Here is a 5317-nt window from a genome sequence, read left to right on the forward strand (position 1 = left end):
CATGATATGACTGTGTGATTTTATAAAATTTATTTTGTGATTTATGAAGTGAGAATTAATGTAATTATGAGAATTTCTTTAACTTTAATTTTAAAATATGAATTGTACCTGTTTAACAGTTTAATTATTGCATTTGGAAAGATTGTGATTTATTATGGCAAAAATTGGTATTTTTGTTATGTTTTGCACCATTGAGTATTTTTACTCAGTGATAGCTTTTCATTGTTGTCGCAGGTAGAGAAACAGATAAAGCAGTAGAATAGGCTGTTTGTGACTAGAAATACTACGCTGTTGGATTTTGTCGGGTATTTAAATTATACCCCTATGTACATTTTTATTTTAATGTATATGACTGTATATATATATTGTATTTGGTCTTGAGCAGTTGTACAGTAATGTTATGAATTATTTTGTTCTGTAAAAATGTTATTCTTGTTTAATGAATTATGTAAGTTTCTTTTTTGTAATTGTCAAATAATGAGTTGATTGAGATTTTAAAATTAATTTGAGTTGTGTTGAACTATATTGGAGTTGGGGTTGAGATTGAAAATTTATTGGAAGTGTTTTCATAGGTTTTGAAGAATTATTTTTTTTTTCCAATTACAGATGGCACTATGCCGAAATTTTCATAAAATTTGTAGAAAAATAAAATTTACCAAAATTTTCACCTAGTATTTAAACCCCAACCAAAAGTTTTAATACCTGTCAAAATTGCTCACCACCTTTAAAAGAAATTAAAATTGTTTTAAAATCCCTTGTAGTGTATTTAATGAGTTATCAGTAGGCGAAGTTCGGTAATTCATTAAGTATATTACGGAATCATGTTATGCCTTACGGAGGGGTAAGGTGTGACATAGTGTCCTACCAATGCACTGTGCAGGTTAGGTAATACTGGACTCTAGCAGATCAGACTATCACCCAGTCTGGGGTCTACTGGGTTCTCGCTCTATGTCTCCAGTACCTATGCGTTGTAAACAGCGATGCGCTAAGCAATATAGCTTAGTGGTGCCAATATAAAATAAAATAGCTAAAATAAAATGGATATGCAGAATGTATGCTGATATTTTATGCAAACTGAGTTTCTGGTAATTATTTATACTATTATGAATCTGGTACTTTTTATGTTAATTATTTGATTAAAATTTATTAAGATTTATTTTGATTGCCCAAGTCACCTATACTAGAAGACCAAATTAGATAAACGGGTAAACTGGCACTGGGAACCAAGTACCTTGGGTCATCACACCATCGGTCACAAAGTATCTCTCGGTGTGCAACATAACAACTAATAAGCTGTAATAATCATTAGGCACAATGCCAAGTATAGCAAACACAATCAACATAGCCAAAGGCTATTATATCTTAGAATGGCACGAAAGGCCATAAAAAATAGAATGGTGTGAAGCCATATGTAGTACTGCTAACAGAACCCTATTGGCATGGCAACCTATCCAACCCAATCTTTCTAGGCATTCTAGGGCATTTTATACAGTAAATTATATAATTACTTATATTTGTAGTGTAGAGGTTGCTATTCATTAGACTATTTCACACAAATGTTGACTCTCTAATATTTAATAGATTTATTAATTCTAAATTCATCAAAATACCACATTTTAAATTTTAGTTTTGTTGGCATTGATTGCCAAACTCAATTCCTAGCCTCCTAGGTTTTATTTCCAATTTTTAGAATTTGAGATCCATGTTTACTGTTTCATTGGACTTTGCTACAGTGAAACTTTAACAAAACTTTCTTCATGAAAGTTGTTCCTTATTGTCTCTTCTTTAATTTTCTTTTTGAATCACTTTATTTGGAGTTTTCTAGCTCAAGTTATGGTAATTTCTTTAAGACTGTCCAGATTGAAATTTTTCCAGAATTTCTGGGCAGAATCAATTCTGGCAGTTTTGGTGTCCTGATTTTGGTGGACAATTTCATTAAGTTTTGGTCAAAATTTGGAGTTATGTTCTTCATGAAAGTTGTTATAAATTGTCTCAGCTTTCTATTGATATAAAATTCAGGTCAATTGTACATTTCTATACTGAGTTATGACCATTTGAACAAATACTATTCATTTGATCACTTTTCCAGGGCAGCATGTGTGTTACCCGGATTAGGTTAATTTTTAAGGCAACCTAAGTTAGCTTTCCGGCATGGTTTCTTCACCGAAAATGTTGCATTATGTGTCTAGTTTCACCTTCAATTGGCCTTGTACCAATTAGGGCAACAAAGCTCAAGTTATAATCCCATGAACACACTGGACTCAAAGGGTCCAGAATGCAAACCATGAGGCAGCCTAACCATTCCCTTATTTGATGTCACAATTCACTTCAAATTTAGTTCAAACTATGCCAAATGGTCACTAATTGACCATTAAGATATCAATTCATCCTCAAGTTCATCAACCCCCAATTGTTGGTTCAAAACCCTAAACCTAATTTCCCAAATTTTCAATTCTTGCACTAAATTCACAATTTAATGTTCTAAGTGTTAAATTCCTATCAAGGGCAGCTAGAATCCTCATTTAATTTAAAGAAAATCCATCAAACTCTAACCATTCCTTGGCTACCGAAATTAGAGTGTGCCCCTAACATGCATATTTTCTTGCAATTTCTTTAATTTCTAACTTAACTCAAGGTTCTAATCACAAATATAAGGAGAAGAATGAGAGATTTGGCACTAATTGATACACTTGAATTGTATAGATATTTTTAAGCACATTTGTATTCTAAATCATAGCATTTAGGCAAGTATTTTCATGCATAGTAGTTGATTTCATTAGTTTTCATAAATTCCGTTGCCAAGCCCTTAATTCCATGTTTTCTGCATTATTTCAAGTGTTTGGGTGAAGCCCCAAAGGATGGGAGTGCAAAGGAAAGCTTGGAGAGCTAAAAAGACAAAGAATTGCTGCTGTTACAAAGTACACGGGTCGTGTAAACCAAGCCCCTTATCTGTGTAACTCTCTGCCAGAAGAAAGCCTAGAGAATCAATGAGAAACACAAGTACATAGGTCGTGTAAGTAGACCAGTGTAATCTGCAGGGACCCGTGTAAGTTTCTGCTAGGGGCAAGCTTGAAGAACCTTATGGGAACAATAGTGCACGGCTCGTGTAATCAGGCCCGTGTAGTTGGCACAGACCCATGTAACTTTCTGTGCCAAAATAAGACCACGCGATTCTCCTCCAGCAAGTTACACGGCCCTACTTTGTGGGACCTGTGTAGTGACACACGGGCCATGTACTATGCTGCAGCCTGTTTTTTGACTCGAATTTCCCTCCTGTTTTCTGATTCGAACGAGACTCCTAAAGCTTTTTGGACTCAAAATGGCCTAACCCTAGAGCAACCAATATAAATAGAAAAAAAAAACATCAGGAAGCGAGGTCGGTCACTGTCATCGGGACTGCTGCTGAAGGTTGCTATTGTCGGACTCTACATCAGTACCAAAAGAAGTTTTCCAGCTGAAGCTCCACAAGATCAAAGCTGCAAACTCTCTTTGGTTCCTTCGTTTCATCTCCTTAGACAGATTTTTATTATTTTATTTCTTCTGCATAACTCTCTTTTTATTGTTTTTACTTTTTATCATGAAATTTGTTGAACTCACCATAAGTGAGTAGTTTTCTTATTCTGGATTTGGGAGAGTAGCTCTTCTAATTATTATTATGGATGAACACTGAGTTTTCTTTATTGGATTTGAGATTCATTTCTTGATTTAATTTCTTGCGATCTTAATGCATGCTGTGTGTTGGTACCCACTTAGTTATGATTGTAGATGTTAATTGAAGGACTGAAAGGTGAAGATTGACATTAGAAAATCAAGATCTTGAACCTAGGAATTCTAACCTAGACATAAGCTGATACCTTTGTGGAACCTAAAAATTGGTCAAAGGTCTTAAAGGATTTTAATTAATTTGATCACCATAAAAGTAGGGTTCGAGTTAATTAAAATACACCCTAGATGCCTTGAGAGAGGATTTAGGATAACTTAGGACTGATTTCCATAAAGGAAAACGATCCTCAACTCAATAAATAAACGAGATAACATCCCTAGTAAGATTCAAGTATGAAATCTTAATTCCAGAATTGCTTCAAATAAGTCATTTCGTTTTAAGTTTACCATTTTAGTGTTTAAAGTTAACAAACTTCATTCCCTAAGTATTTGATAGCCTAGACAGTCAAGATTTCTATGTAGATTGGTACTTGCTAAATAAAATTCCTCGTGGGAATGATACTCCACTTATCACTTTATTACTTGTTAGCGATATGTGCACTTGTTGTGATTGCAAAATAGCGAAACAAGTTTTTGGCGCCGTTGCCAGGGATTTTTTGGTTTTTGTAATATCAAGCGATTGGCGATTTAGCTGATTTAGGCAATTATATTTATTTTTTAATTTTATTTTACTGGTTGTATTTCTTTTCTTTGCTCTCAGGTGACCGATCTGGTATATGACCAGAACAAAGCCAGAAGAAATTTTGGACTGTGATCCAGAAATAGACAGAACTCTGAAAGCTATCAGGAGGGAAAGGAAACATCAAGAGCACGGTCAAGGAGATCCTAAAATCCCAACTATGGCTGATAATAATGACAGACCAAGACTCTTGAGAGATTACGGAGCTCTATCTGTCCAAGGATTTCAGCCCAGTGTCACTAGACCCATAGTGGAAGCCAACAACTTTGAATTAAAACTAGCATGGCCCTAAATGATTCAACAAACCCAGTTTGCAGGTTCACCAACAGAGGACCCAGACTATCACCTCCAATGCTTTCTTGCCCTATGTGATACATTCAAGATGAATGGAGTGTCTGATCAAGCAACAAGACTCAGAGCATTCCCATTCTCCCTTTGGGACAGAGCAAGGAAGTGGTTACTTTCTCAACTGGATGGAACATTCACTACCTGGGAAAACCTCTCTCAAGCTTTTCTAGCAAGGTATTTCCCACCTGCAAAGACTGCAAAGCTGAGGCTTGAGCTCAACACCTTCAGAAAAAAGGAAGGAGAGTCACTCTATGATGCATGGGAAAGATATAAAGACCTGCAGAGGGAATGTCCACACCATGGCATAGAAGATTGGCTATTGGTGCAAATTTTCTATAATGGATTACTAGCCTCTATAAGGAGCATAGTTGATTCAGCTGCAGAGGGTGATATAATGGAGAAAACAGTGCCACAAGCACTTAAACTTCTAGAAAGGGTTGCATACCATAATTATGAGTGGTCAAATGAAAGAGGAAATGCAAGAAGAATTATAGGGGTCCTGGAAGTAGATGCCCTAAGCATGATAAATGCCCAGTTTGATCAGCTCACAAAGAAACTTGAAAGAAT

The 5317-nt window shown here is 35.5% G+C and overlaps 1 non-coding gene across 1 annotated transcript; it reads right to left on the reverse strand.

Annotated features, from left to right (window-relative positions):
* Nucleotides 1-4949: 4949 nt before the first annotated feature.
* Nucleotides 4950-5056, reverse strand: LOC131178990 (small nucleolar RNA R71). The gene has a single exon (XR_009147997.1). It is a non-coding gene; the product is annotated as a small nucleolar RNA R71 (small nucleolar RNA).
* Nucleotides 5057-5317: the final 261 nt, after the last annotated feature.

Source organism: Hevea brasiliensis, chromosome 3 (genome assembly GCF_030052815.1).
Source record: "Hevea brasiliensis isolate MT/VB/25A 57/8 chromosome 3, ASM3005281v1, whole genome shotgun sequence".
NCBI lineage: Eukaryota > Viridiplantae > Streptophyta > Magnoliopsida > Malpighiales > Euphorbiaceae > Hevea > Hevea brasiliensis.